The sequence below is a fragment of the Schistocerca nitens genome, unplaced genomic scaffold (genome assembly GCF_023898315.1).
Source record: "Schistocerca nitens isolate TAMUIC-IGC-003100 unplaced genomic scaffold, iqSchNite1.1 HiC_scaffold_419, whole genome shotgun sequence".
Classification (NCBI taxonomy): Eukaryota; Metazoa; Arthropoda; class Insecta; order Orthoptera; family Acrididae; genus Schistocerca; species Schistocerca nitens.
Window position 1 is genome coordinate 129,826 of NW_026045952.1, and position 15,940 is coordinate 145,765.

The window sequence follows — 15,940 nt, forward strand, 5'->3', positions numbered from 1 at the left end:
CTTTCGTCTTCTGTTTACTGCATGAAGAAATGGAACGACTTGGAGTGCTAGTAATACTGCAGCTGTCTGACGTCTTATGTTTATCAACATGGCTTCGAAATTTATATGGTGAGTCATATCTACGACGAAACTTATAGAATAGTACGAGGCAGATGAAGCACTGTGTAACTTGTGGCATCCTGAATACAAAAATAGAATAAGAAGAAGCGAGAGCTATAAAAATATTGAGGAAGTCATTAGCCGTGAAGTACGACCAGGATGTATCACCGAGGATATAAGGGAGAAAATCTGCAACTTTGGTAGATATAAAAATATTTCTTCGTGGCTATAGTATGTACTAACACATTTATTCGCCTTCAGATATTCCTTCTTCAGTGCTTTATAAATAGCTTCACACATTTCTGCCATTTTAGTCAATGTACACTGCAGAATTCGAGTGCTATACTGTAAACTAGAATAGCTTTCTCCTGTTATAAGATATCGTAGCTTTACGATAAGTCTATCTTTTGTGGATGTAGCATTTCTGAGGTGAGTGTTCTGCTTCGTAATATAAGGAACCATTTTCCTGAGCTTATACTGAAATGTATTTTCGTTCATTCAAATGTAATTTTCATACGACTTTACGTTCTCGACTTGGAGCTCCCGTTACTATTTTTTGTAAGCCTTTTTCATCTCGACATTAAACTCACGGATTCACCCAAGTACGTTTCCATTTGCTTTTCTCCTGCTCCACTTCCAAATTTAACGACAATGCAGCAGCAGTACACGCAACTGTAGAGCGTAGTAATGTCATCGTAGGTCTTTCTGAGGGAACTTTGGCGACATATTTCATAACAGCGTAATACCCTCTTTTGTGTAAGGCCAGAGATCTTTGTCAAACAAGATTTGATCAAATTTCTTTGTCAAAGAAAATCTGATAATGCAATACCGGGCTTAGACACTGGATTCGCATTCAGGACTATAGCCATCTAGATTGTTTCCCATGGTGTCCCTATATTACTCAAGACAAATTGAGAACTTTTGTCGTTACTCTCTAATGATCTCGTACTCCACAGGACATTAAACCCTAGTATTCCTGCCTGGAAACAGCTTTACTACATGTACGTACACAGGGTGGTCAAAAACAGCCTGAAAAGCTTATAATGGTGTTGCAGGGTAGGTTGTGATGAGAAACAATCGTTTAGAAAAAAATTCGATAAGTTGCACCGTTTCCGAGTTAATTAGCATTGAAGTTAGAGAATCAGGCAACTGCGCGCGCAGTCAAGCGGCCCACCGGAGAAAATTAGCGTCAGTTGTTCAAATGGCGTAGATGATAGCACAAGAAACTGCTCAGCCTTTGCCTCATGTTCGATCCATACTACCGTCCCATGTCCGATTTTTGTATTGCTCTCTTGTTTGGTTTCATGAAACCAAACGAAGAATAGGTTTGGCAACACCATCTCTGGCGGGCCGCTTTAATTTGCTTGCACAACGGCCTGATTGGCTAACTTCAATTCTAATCAACCAGGAAACGGCGAAGAGTATCAAATTTTTTTCTTAACGATTATTTCTCAGCACAACTTGCTCTGCAACACCCTTACAAGCTTTTCAGACGGTTTCGATAACACTATACATGAGTTGTAGTTAATTGGTATATAGCAGTCAGCATGGCATCCCTGCATTCCTCTTTCAAAAGCCGCTACCGTAAATCTTGGAAGCATATTTAAGCGACATACCAGGCGTCGCTCTTCGACTGAGTGACCCAAACACCTCCCGGTCTAATTGCTGAGCGTTGCTGGCTAGTATCACCGACGTTCGAAGCTCTATTACTGCTGACCATTCGAGATTACTATCTGTGTTGTTGTGTCTTCAGTCATGAGACTGGTTTGATGCAGCTCTCCATGCTACTCAAACCTGTGCAAGCTTCTTCATCTCCCAGTACCTACTGCAGCCTACATCCTTCTGAATCTGCTTAGTGTATTCATCTCTTGGTCTCCCTCTACGATTTTTACCCTCCACGCTGCCCTCCAATACTAAATTGGTGGTCCCTCGATGTCTCAGAACATGTCCTACCAACCGATCCCTTCTTCTAGTCAAGTTGTGCCACAAGCTCCTCTTCTCCCCAATTGTATTCCATACCTCCTCATTAGTTATGTGATCTACCCGTCTAATCTTCAGCATTCATCTGTAGCACCACATTTCTTAAGCTTCTATTCTCTTCTTTTCTAAACTATTTATCGTCCACGTTTCACTTCCATACATGGCTACACTCCATACAAATACTTTCAGAAACGACCTGACACTTAAATCTATAATCGATGTTAACAAATTTTTCTTCTTCAGAAACGCTTTCCTTGCCATTGCCAGTCTACATTTTATATCCTCTCTACTACGACCATCATCAGTTATTTTGCTCCCCAAATAGCAAAACTCCTTTACTACTTTAAGTGTCCCATTTCCTAATCTAATTCCCTCAGCATCACCCGACTTAATTCGACTACATTCTATTATCCTCGTTTTGCTTTTGTTGATGTTCATCTAGATTACTATCTAGAGTAGGAAATTCTGCAATGTAGTCTACTCTTCCTTATCACATCAATTGAAAATATCCTTAGATACCGATACACTGGAATCCAAACTTAACACTTATTAAAATAACCTACCTTTTTATAAAAAATGGTTCAAATGGCTCTGAGCACTATGGGACTCAACTGCTGTGGTCATAAGTCCCCTAGAACTTAGAACTACTTAAACCTAACTAACCTAAGGACAGCACACAACACCCAGCCATCACGAGGCAGAGAAAATCCCTGACCCCGCCGGGAATCGAACCCGGGAACCCGGGCGTGGGAACCCTTTTATACAGAGGTCACATCAACTCTTGTAAAAATTCCGACGTTTCGTCTCGATCTGTGGAAGATACTTCATAGGGGAAGGGAGGTCGTAAGGAAGGAGGAGGATTAAGATTTAATATCACATCGGTGACAAGGTCATTAGTGATACAGCACAAGAACGGGTAGGGGAGAAAGATAGCAGTGTGATTCTAATAGTAAGCCATCCACTATTTGCCTTAAGCAATTTACGGAAACCACAGGAAAATTCAGTCTGTATGGCGAGATGGGGATTTGAACCGCCATCTGCACGAATAGCTTAAGGTGCGTCTTAAACAGTTCTGGAGCAGCTTATGAACCACTCGGTGGAAAAACTGACGGATCGTGTCGGGCCTGAGTATTCCTCGAGCTACACGAATCGCGGGAGCATACTAGATAGCGAGCTCGCGACAGGGCCGTCTCCACTGCGCCCTAGTGCCCATTCGTCCTTCGCAGAAAACCCGACAGCAGGTGGTTCGTGCTGACCGAACAACGCACACGCTTGCAAGCACCGTTCTCGAGACTGGTTCAAGAGCCACTCGACTTGCAAGTGTGTACACATTTTAAACCACTTCGCAACCTTAGTCGGTATGAGGGCATTGCTTCGATTTATGACCGAAACACCCTACGGTTTTATGCTTACTAAAGTTAAGTTTCGCTGCAGCGTGCACCACTCAGATGCATCAAATCACTTATTTTTGAAAATGGAGCGCTATTTTGTCGTTTCCAGTAGCTATTCGCTACAACCGCCATCATACCACAGTAGAAGACTTGCTTGCGCTTTCTCCTCAACACTGGAAATCAGATACCATTAACGAAAAAATGGTTCAAATGACTCTGAGCACTATGGGACTTAACTTCTGAGGTCATCAGCCCCCTAGAACTTAGAACTACTTAAACCTAACTAACCTAAGGACATCACACACATCCATGCCCAAGGCAGGATTCGAACCTGCGACCGTAGCGGTCGCGCGGTTCCAGACTGTAGCGCCTAAAACCGCTCGGCCACTCAGGCCGGCTACCATTAACGTGCGGAACTCTGACTTGTTCTTCTTTCAGTATTCCTAATAATGTCAAACTCCCACAGTATTAGTTTCAGTTTCTTTCACATTAATTTTCTGTGCTTTTGTTTCCTAAGAGTAACATTGGAGTAAGATCTATTGTGGTTTTTAAATCTGACTTAAAGTTTAGTACCTTGTGTAATGGGCTTCCATTTGCGAAGCCTACTTGCTATAACTTCTCCCATGATTAGGCAACCCTTATTTAGCAAATTTAATCAGAAATGCTCTAAGATTTTCTTTCAATGTGATGGTGTTTCCGTTGTGTTCAGTGGCGGAATGTTGTATAAGTGCAAAGCTGTGTACTGCGGTGACGAAGGGGTATTGCTCGCAGGTTTTTATTTCGGAGCTCAAACCGTTACTAATGCAGACTGGTTTCAATATCTATAGTTGGCTTAGGAGGCTCACCAACCGTTGGAAAAGCAGAAATACCGGGTGATCAAAAAGTCAGTATAAATTTGAAAACTGAATAAATTACGGAATAATGTAGATAGAGAGGTATAAATTGACACACATGCTTGGAATGACATGGGGTTTTATTAGAAAAAAAAATACAAAAGTTCACAAAATGTCCGACAGATGGCGCTTCATCTGATCAGAATAGCAATGATTAGCATAACAAAGTAAGACAATGCAAAGATGATGTTCTTTACAGGAAATGCTCAATATGTCCACCACCATTCCTCAACAATAGCTGTAGTCGAAGAATAATTTTGTGAACAGCACTGTAAAGCATGTCCGGAGTTATGATGAGGCATTGGCGTCGGATGTTGTCTTTCAGCATCCCTAGAGATGTCGGTCGATCACGATACACTTGCGACTTTAGGTAACCTCAAAGCCAATAATCGCACGGACTGAGGTCTGGGGACCTGGGAGGCCAAGCATGAAGAAAGTGGCGGCCGATGATCACCAAACGACGCGCGCAAGAGATCTTTCACGCGTCTAGCAATACTATTTTTTCTAATAAAAACCCATGTCATTCCAAGCGTGTGTGTCAATTTTTACCTCTCTATCTAGATTATTCCGTGGTTTATTAAGTTTTCTAATTTAGACTGACTTTTTGATCTCCCGGTATATGGAATATCTCGTAGTAGAAGAGAAGTAACGCTGCAGTCATGGACTGTGCGGCTGGTCCCGGCGGAGGTTCGAGTCCTCCCTCGGGCATGGGTGTTTGTCCCTAGGATAATTTAGGTTAAGTAGTGTGTAAGCTTAGGGACTGATAACCTTAGCAGTTAAGTCCCATAAGATTTCACACACATTTGAACATTTTTTGAGAGAAGTAACGTCAGCACTATGAAGAAACATTTTTGATACATAGAAGGGAAGAAGAAGGTATATTATAATAGACATTACTGTAACAAAACAAATGTCAAAATGACATGCGAATCATATGCAATGGCTCCTTGCTGGATGCTAAAAATGTTGTAAAGTAGAATGGAAACAGAAATGAAATGGCTCCTCATTCAGCCCCAAAAAAGTAGTGAATTCGAATAAATAAAGCAAGGAAAGGGTGCAACGCAATTTACATTTATTTCTATGCAGAAATCACAAATTGAACATATAGAGGTGCCTATTAACCATTGTACCTAATCACTTAACGGAATGAGCGCTGTATAACGAGGTGACTGGCTGGCCGATGTTAGTGAGACGGGTTGCTCTCCAGGAAAGCCGGCGTTGTGTTGGGTGTCCGTTGACTGATAGACATCAGCATTATCTCCGCCTCTCTGTGTACCTGTGGCTTTCCAAGCGGCGCTCAGAACAGCTCAACACACGGACAGTTCTATGCTTTGATTAACTCCTAGTATGTAACTATCGCTGTTCCTTTAGAAGTTTCTTCACAGAGAACGTATACACGGCCATTCACATTAATGCGTCCACCGCCAATGTTCATTGTCAACGAGCAACAACCACTCACGGATGGCAGGTGACCGCACTAGCTGTGGAAGGTACACTAATGCTTATAAATTAAGGGTAATGCCGATACGTAGTCAAACAACGCTCTGGTTGGCGGTTTGCGGGTTTAAATCACCTCGAGGTATGACCATGCCGTGCATTTCACTTGCGCTGGCAGCGGTCCACATACGCAGAGGTGTGTGTTGGTGCATGTCACGGTACGGTGCAGCGAGTAAGTGTGCAGACGTTTTCAGACGTGCTAATGGTAACTGTGTGTTGAAAATGGCTCAAAGAACACACATTGATGACGTTATGAGGGGTAGAATACTAGGGCGACTGGAGGATGATCAAACACAGCAGGTCGTAGCACGGGCCCTCCGTGTGCCACAAGTGTAATCTCAAGGTTATGGCAACGTACAGGACGTCCGCAGTGTACAACACCACAAGAAGACCGATATCTCACCATCAGTGCACGCAGACGGCCACGGAGTACTGCAGGTAGCCTTGCTCGGGACCTTACCGCATCCACTGGAACAGTTGTCTCCAGACACACAGTCTACAGACGACTGAACAGACGTGGTTTATTCGCCCGGAGACCTGCAAGGTGTATTCCACTGACCCCTGGTCACAGGAGAGCCCGTAAAGCCTGTTGTGAAGAACACAGCACATGGTCATTGGAACAGTGGTCCCAGGTTATGTTCACGGACGAGTCCAGATATAGTCTGAACAGTGATTCTCGCCGGGTTTTCATCTGGCGTGAACCAGGAACCAGATACCAAGCCCTTAATGTCCTTGAAAGACACCTGTATGGAGGCCGTGGTTTGATGGTGTGGGGTGGGATTATGATTGGTGCACGTACACCCCTGCATGTCTTTGACAGAGGAACTGTAACAGGTCAGGTGTATCGGGACGTCTTTTTGCACCAGTATGTCCCTCCTGATGGATGATAACGCACGGTCCCGCCGAGCTGCAATCGTGGAGGAGTACCTTGAAACAGAAGATATCAGGCGAATGGAGTGGCCTCCCTGTTCTCCAGACCTAAACCCCATCGAGCACGTCTTGGATGCTCTCGCCCGACGTATCGTTGCACGTCTTCAAACCCATACGACACTTCAGGAGCTCCGACAGGCACTGGTACAAGAATGGGAGGCTATACCCCAGCAGCTGCACGACCACCTGATCCAGAGTATGCCAGCCCATTGTGCGGCCTGTGTACGTGTGCAAGGTGATCACATCCCATATTGATGTTGGGGTACATGCGCAGGAAACTGTGGCGTTTTGTAGCATGTGTGTTTCAGGACGGTTTTCTCAACTTATCACCAATACTGAGGACTTACAGATCTGTGTCGTGTGTGTTCCCTATGTGCCTATGTTATTAGCGCCAGTTTTGTGTAGTGCCACGTTGTGTGACACCACATTCTGCAATTATCCTTAATTTATGAGCATGAGTGTATATAAAGGGTGTCAGGGGGACGCGGGAAACAGTGTATTCGTCGTCGCAATGCACAATGGAGCGATTTACGTGATGTCCAAATGGACATAATCACTGGCTTTCGGGACAAGGGTGGAAACATTTCCGATACGGCTAAGTTTGTAAACTGCTCGCTTGCCACCATGGTTAAAGGGTACCATGCATGGCAAAATTGCGCTATCCAAACCTGGCGCCGAGGCAACTGTCGCACACTACGGGCCATAGATGACAACGGTGAACGGTGGCTGTAGAGATGTGTGCGAGTGAACAGACGTGCAGCTGTTTAACAACTGACCACCCACATGAACCATAGGGCTGCCAACAGCGCCTCCTCAACGATCGTTCAGCGACTGTTGCTACGTATGGGTCTCTGCAGCAGCCGCCTGATTCATACACCAAAGTATGATGTAGATGAAGAAACGGATTGCTATTCTTCGGCGACGAAGGCTGGAATTTTCACGCGAATACCGGAAATTGATGTCCACCGGGTGGTGACAGGTGGCCTTTTCAGATGAATCTCGTTTTATGCTCCATCGGACAGATGAAACGTTTGATATCAAACACCTTGTAACTATCGAGGGAGCGTTATGGACTGGAGAATGTTTTCGAGGCATTCCCTGGATGCTGTTCGCATAATGGATCAACACATCTAACCTTGTTGACAGTGTCCACCCCTACATGCAGTTTCTTTTTCCTTGGCATGAAGACAACTACAGGCAGGACAATGCGATGTGTCACTCAGTTCACAGCGTACGTGCATGCTTTAAAGGGCACCAGGATGAGTTTACCATACTTCCCTGCCACTAAGCTCCAAGGATTTAAACACAGTCGAGAATCAGTGGGACAACCTCGATCAGGCTGTTCGCACCCTGGATCCTTGACTGGCCGTGGTACTGGAGTCAGCATGGTCCCACATCGCTATGGGTACCTTCTAGAACAGTCATTGACTGTATTCCAGCACGTCTTGCAGCAGTCCACTCTGTAAAAGGCGGTTAGTCAGGCTTTTGATACGTGGCCACATTAATGTGACTGGACAGTGTACAATGGGGGGAGGATCAGTCCCATCACGGGCTGTTCTACTAGGTACATGTCTAGCATGTACTTAGTCAATTATTCTTTTAAACTTGAATCATAGTTTCTGGACATTCTTCTTCTTCTTCTTTTACCTTTTCCCTACGGAGTCGGCATTGTTATGTGCGTTGTGGCATTGTTAATGGTAGTGGGTGGCCAGATGCTCTTCCTGACGACACCACTCCCCCGCCCCAGGACGGAGTCGGTGTACCCCATCTGCCTGCATCTATAGTAATTCTCTTGTTAGAGTGTGAAAACGTTATCCAAATGCTAGCATAGCATGTATCTGAGGCGAGCCGTGGGTAACAGCCCAGTAGTCCTTTAGTTGGATGTGGAAAATGGCCTAAAACCCACATCTAGGCTGGTCGGCTCATCAGCCTTTGCCATTAATCTTTGAGGTGGATTCGATCTGCGATGGGCTCGCTTCCCTGTATCCCAGAAGCGGTGTGTTCACACGCTCTCGTATCCGGTCAGATCTTCCTCCACGTCATACCGCCCAGAGATAAATGTTTTACGTTGCTCTTTGGGGTAGCAACTGAACAAGTAAATCTTCCTACTTGTTTAATAGCACTCTGTACAGTGGTTACTCACTGTTGCTACTACTGGCTCACGGTCATTCATATTAGTTTTAATGCGTACACGCTTCAAGAGGTCAGGTCTGATCGTTGCGATTGGACCTAACATATTTCCGTCATGAGTGTGGTTCCCAACTATCTGGTCGAAACAATTTTCAGAAAAACCATTTGGTATTGTTTGGAGGATGTCTAACCACGTCCTCAATTTGTAAAACCGTAATTATACTAAATGATTTTTCGGCGATTAAAGTCTCCTCAAATAAGGAGAGTATGATTGGGAAACATTTATATTAAGGAGGTAAAGTTTTCTCTAAACTTTTCGAATCCATCTGGTAGTGAGTCTGGTGGTCCATAAAAAGATCCAATTATAAATTTATCTCCACTTCCGATACTAATCCTTGCCCAAACAATCCCACATAGAGTTGCGATTCTTGTCTCAGTGGATATGAGTGTCTTGTCTAATGTGACGAATACACCACCTCCATATCCCATTAGCCCGTCCTTTCTATATACACCTCGATTCACCCCAAAAATCTCAGCCACCTAGGTAACAGTGTGTGATGTGTAGTGCACCCCTGAGCCATTTAGGGGACCCTGCAGTGCCCAGCCCTATGAGTCAAGTCTAGGAAGTCACAGCCTAGCTCATCACAGAATCTTTGAGTGTTTGGTTCAAGCCTTCCACCTGACTCCACACTACTTGCCACAATCAGTTCTGGGACCAATGCTGCAGACTGTGAGCTTTGTAGAAATGTCATGAGTAAGGGCCCCCAAACGTAGGCGAATCTGTCGGCCAACTCGACCGCCAAGGGAGTCTGTCCTCACCCATTCGGCTGTGTGTGGGCGATGGGTTCATTGTCAGATCCATGGTCTTGGTGTGTTGGTTTGACTGGCGAACCTCTACCTGCAAGCCTCGACTGTTGCCGACCAGCCTACATTCCATCAGTGCAGGCAGATGGGTCCACCAAGCAGTTGCCCTTTGCTCACACACAGTCGGACGGATTGACGAGCGGGTTTGCAAGCAAACTGACACTCCGATTGGGCTGTCAATGTGCGACTTAAAGATGCCTATTCACAGCCCAAACTGTCCATCAACCCACTCACCAATCATATTTGCGAACTGTCCACCTGTGTGTGGACACTGACGACTGCTCGGTGGAGCCATTTCCTGCACTGAGGGAGTATGGTCTAGCAGGTAGTGGTCGGGACAAGCAGGCAGATGTTTGTGAGTGGAACCAATGTCCAACGAGGAACCCATTGCAGGTCAGGGTTAACCCACTCAGACAGCTGATCGGTGGACTACTCAGTCTGTGTATGGGCAGCTTACATCTGCTGTCCTCCACCTTCTGTGGCAGCCAGTGTGATGATACAATTATTACTCCAGAGTCCAGACAACAGGCTTCATTCACTCCAATATGCACTGCAGTCTGTAGCTGGTTCCCTAAATGGCTGCCAGAACAGCCTCATCAACATGATGACTGATGATTCATCTTAGCCCTTCCTTTCACTAAGGCCCATCATTATTCGCAGTCCGTTTGAATTACCGACGATTGAGAGACTTCTGTGCATTTTACACTTGCTTCCTGATGACACGGGGCACAGCAAGCATCCTGACAGGTTGCTGTGTCTCATTGGCTTAGTTTGAGTTCACTAGCAGATAGCACCTCAGGCTTGTTGATTAGTGGGATGGATGTAGTACCACGAGTTCTCCCTGGTCGCTGTCTCCCATGAACAGGCCCCTTATCTTATTCGCTGTAAGTCAGTGTCTCGAACTGGCTCAGGTTCAGTTTCAGTGGGGTACAGCACCTCAAACTGGCTAGTCAGAGCCTGTCTTACACTGAGAAGATCTTTGGCAAGTCTTTCATTAAAGCTAGATCCATGCGCCAATGCTGATATAAGTACCCTAGTACATGCCGAAATTTTTATAATTGCTTTCCTATGAAAGATCTTTTAGAAAGTTATTTTAATATGTATTACAGACCGTAAAGGGATGTGCGTAATGCCCTGAGTTCTCCCAGGACCCTGTCTCACTTGTGTAGGGCTCTTATACTACTGCAGACATGTCACTCAGTTTATCAACATGCACTTCAAATTAATTTTGGGCACTTCATCTGCTGGTAACAGTTTATTTGCCATTGAATTAACATGGTTTCATAGAAGTTACCAGTTACACACAGTAACCACAGAAGTTACAGAGGTTGGACAAAAATATGGGAGCACCGTGCGAATTGCATGCTTGAGCATAAATGCAGATTCTAACCAAGGCTGCAGATTATGCTGTTGTATTTGACCACGAACGCACCTGTACAATGTTCTTAATTCGTTGCGAGTGTCAATCGTGATCATAAGAGTGTTCTGTGTACGAGAGTTATTCGGAAAGTAAGGAACGATCGGTCGCGAAATGGAAACCACATCGAAAAACCGATGAAGTTTTGCACAGGTGTGTTGGGCAGTGTCTCTAGTATGCCCGTCGATCGCGTTACGTCATTCTCTTTAGCTCTGACCACACAGGGAGCACATAAAGATACCTAGAACAATAGTGTCTCCCGCCAAGTACAAAGGCCTGGTGAGAAATTTCGCCTGAAGCTATGCAGCCAACATTGCATAACTGTCGTGCGCTTTCTTCTTCAAGACAATTCTCAGCCGCATTCTGCAGGGGCAATGAAGATGCTCCTGAATCGTTTTCAATTGGAAATGTTTGATTACCCACAATACAGCCCGTGATTGTCTCCCTCTGAAAATGGTTCAAATGGCTCTGAGCACTATGGGACTTATTTTCTGAGGTCATCAGTCCCCTAGAACTTAGAACTACTTAAACCTAACTAACCTAAGGACATCACACACATCCATGCCCGAGGCAGGATTCGAACCTGCGACCGTAGCGGTCGCGCGGTTCCAGACTATAGCGCCTAGAACCGCTCGGTCACCCCGGCCGGCGTCTCCCTCTGAGTTTCATCTCTGCTTACATGAAACGCTGGCTAGGAAGACAACATTTTGGCACAGACAACGAGCTGTAGGCCAGCGTAGAGAATTGGCGGAAAGCACTGGCGGCTACCATCTACAACGAGGGTATTGGAAAGTTGGTACAACGCTACGACAAACGTCTAAGTCGGCTCGGCGATTATGGAGATAAGTAGCTGAAAGTTGTAGCTAACCATAACAAATAAAACAGTTTTGATTTTCACTGTGGTTTCCATTTCACGACCTATCGTTCCTTACTTTCCAAAAAGCTCTCGTAGTTCTGAGCGCATCATGCCGAAACTAAGTGAATCTGAATGTGGGGAAATTGTTGGTGCTCGTATGGTGGGTATTTCCATAACGAAGGTAGCCGAAGTGTTTGGTGTTTCTAGACGCACCGTTTCGAAAATTTATACCGCATACAGGAGAAGCGTAAAAACATCATCCAGCAAGTCACACCGCAGGCGAGAGTGGCGTTGAGGGATCGTGACCAACGGCCATTGAGGAGGATTGTGTCAAAAATAAGAGGACGACTCCTACAAAAGTCACTGCAGAATTTAATGTCACACTCGCGAACCCAGTCAGCACCAAAACAAAGCGAAGGGGGCTTCATAAACGGGGAATCGCAGAGCGAGCTGCAATTCCAAAATCAATCATCAGTTATGAAAATGCCCTGAAGAGGAAAATGTGGTGCCAAAGCCATGAAACCTGGACTATGGAACAATGGAAAAATGTCATTTAGTTGGCTGAGTCTTGTTTCACACTGTTTCCAGGTTCTGGCCGAGTTTGCGACTCAGGAGTGAGACGTGGTGGGGGTTCGGTGATGATCTGGGCAACCAAATCATGGTATTCCATTGGTCCCATAGTTACTCTGCAAGGTCGCACTACTGCCAAGGATTCTGTGACTATTTTGACTGATATTTCCAGCCCATGATACATATTTGTTCCCCAATGGTGGTGGGACGACAGAGTTCCTGTTCACACAGCTCGCATCGTCCAGGACTGGTTCTCTGAGCACGAGGATGGAGTGTCGCACCTCCCCTGCCACCTCACTCAGTCACATGCTTTACAGTACTACTGAGCCTTTGAATGTGTGTAATCTTATGGGAGTTAACTGCTAAGGTCAACAGTCCCTAAGCTTACACACTAATTAACCTAAGTTATCCTGAGGACGAACACACACACCCATGCCCGAGGGAGGACTCGAACCTCCGCCGGGACCAGCCACACAGTCCATGACTGCAGCGCCCCCGACCGCTCGGCTAATCCCGCGCGGCTACTGAGCCTTTGTGGCTACTTTAGAGAGAAGGGTGTTTGATCGCTATCCACCTCGTTAGCTGAAATTGCCACTGTTTTACAGGAAGAGTGGTATAATATGTCTTTGTAAACTATACAGGATCTGTATGTACTCATTCCGAGATGAGTAAACTGTTTTGAATGGCAACGAATTTCCTATTGTGTATTAAGAATGGTAACGTGTTCTGTTTCCATATTTTGTCTCCCCCCCGTAGTTTCTATTGTGTCAATAATTAGTGAGATGGTGCAGAGACATTGGACTCGTATTCGAGATCATGGAGGCTCCAGTCTTCGTCTGGTCATCCAGATTTACGTTTTCCAGGTATCCCTTCAAAGGGTACAGCCTATTTCCTTCCCAAGCCCTCCCCAGTCTGAGAATGCTGCGTTTCTAATGATCTTGTCGTCGACGGGACGTTATCCCCAGTTTTCTTTCGTATGTAGAATTCCGTACTTCAATCGGTGCAAACGGATCATTTTGTTGCCCGTCTGTCTGTCAGTCCGATTGTTAAGAACCCTTTTCCTCAGAAACGGGTAGACGTATCAAGTTGAAATTAATGTACACTACTGGCCATTAAAATTGCTACACCACGAAGATGACGTGCTACAGACGCGAAATTTAACCGACAGGCAGAACATGCTGTGATATGCAAATGATTAGCTTTTCAGAGCATTCACACGAGGTTGGCGCCGGTGACGACACCTACAACGTGCTCACATGAGGAAAGTTTCCAACCGATTTCTCATACACAAACAGCAGTTGACCGGCGTTGCCTAGTGAAACGTTGTTGTGATGCCTCGTGTAAGGAAGAGAAATGCGTACCATCACGTTTCCGACTTTGATAAAGGTCAGATTGTAGCCTATCGCGATTGCGGTTTATCGTATCGCGACGTTGCTGCTCGCGTTGGTCGTGATCCAATTACTGTTAGCAGAATATGGAATCGGTGGGTTCAGGAGGGTAATACGGAACGCCGTGCTGGATCCCAACGGCCTCGTATCACTAGCAGTCGAGATTACAGGCATCTTATCCGCATGGCTGTAACTGATCGTGCAGCCATGTCTCGATCCCTGAGTCAACAGAAGGGGACGTTTGCAAGACAACAAGCATCTGCACGAACAGTTCGACGACGTTTGCAGCAACATGGACTATCAGCTCGGAGACCATGGCTGCGGTTACCCTCGACGCTGCATCACAGACAGGAGCGTCTGCGATGGTGTACTCAACGACGAACCTGTGTGCACGAATGGCAAAACGTCATTTTCTCGGATGAATCCACATTCTGTTTAAAGCATCATGATGGTCGCATCCGTGTCTGACGACATCGCGATGAACGCACATTGGAAGCGTGTATTCGTCATCGCCATACTGGCGTATCACCCGGCGTGATGGTATCCGGTGCCATTGGTTACACGTCTCGGTCACCTCTTGTTCGCATTGACGGCACTTTGAACAGTGGATGTCCCATTTCAGATATGTTACGACCCGTGGCTCTACCCTTCATTCGATCCCTGCGAAACTCTACATTTCAGCAGGAGAAAACACGATCGCATGTTGCAGGTTCTGTACGGGCCTTTCTGGATACAGAAAATGTTCGACTACTACCCTGGCCAGCACATTCTCCAGATCTCTCACCAACTGAAGAGGTCTGGTGAATGGTGGCCGAGCAACTGGCTCGTCACAATACGCCAGTCACTACTCTTGATTAACTGTGGTATCGTGTTGAAGCTGCATGGGCAGCTGTACTTGTACACGCCATCCAAGCTCTATTTGACTCAATGCCCAGGCGTATCAAAGCCGTTATTACGGCTAGAGGTGGTTGTTCTGGGTACTGATTTCTCAGGATATATGCACCCAAACTGCGTGAAAATGTAATCACATGTCAGTTCTAGTATAATATATTTGTCCAATGAATACCCGTTTATCATCTGCATTCCTTCTTGGTTTAGCAATTTTAATGGCCAGTAGTGTAGTTGGAATTTATGTCACATACTGAAGTTCACAGTCCCTTGGGGTTTAAATCACTTAAACCTCTACGTTGGCGCAATCAAAAGATACGGCCATTTATGCACATATTTTGATACCTTGCCAAAATCGAAATCGATAACAGGCAAAAATCGTCGAGATTCTAGACTGCCTGTGTAGAAGTACTGTCTATAGACACTTGGTGGGCGAGCCCTACTCGCACTTGTGCAGACTTTTTCCTTTTCGTTCTGTCCATAATATTCACAATTTTAGTGATTTCATCTGTTTCTCAGCGCCACTGACACTCATAGCTATGTCAACCATATTTGCACTGGTGCGAGAGTTAAACTGGGGTAATGCTCTTGAATTTTACTTTGTAAAGGATCATTTCAAAACAGAGTTCAGAATTTCTGCTTCCGCTTTGCTATGCTCATATGTCATTGATGAGTATTTGGATACTATCTTCGATGCCACTGACTTCCTTCACGTATGACCAGTATTTCTTTGGACTGAGAATTATGATTGGCCTAAAGGCGGCAAAATCATTTTTAAACAACAAAGCATTAGGATCTCACGCAGTAAATCAAAAAACCATACAGCTATGATTAAAGAAATTTCTATTCAGTTACATGAACCTCGATACTGAAATATGTCAGCTTACATTAATGTTTAGTGACAGCTGAGTTATTTGTTGAATAGAGAAGTGGAAGACAGCAAAGATCTAATTAATAGTGTGATTCTGGGTGTCCTGGTGAGTTGTTGTTTCCATTTTCCGCGTAGTACTTCGACGAAAGACCCAGCCGTCTTCTGT

At 45.3% G+C, this 15,940-nt stretch overlaps 1 protein-coding gene across 1 annotated transcript in view; it reads right to left on the minus strand.

The window, feature by feature from the left end:
* Window positions 1-15,940, minus strand: part of LOC126231833 (glutamate receptor ionotropic, kainate glr-3-like) — a 101,228-nt gene that overhangs the window by 57,178 nt on the left and 28,110 nt on the right. The gene's annotated exons all lie outside the window — the stretch shown is intronic.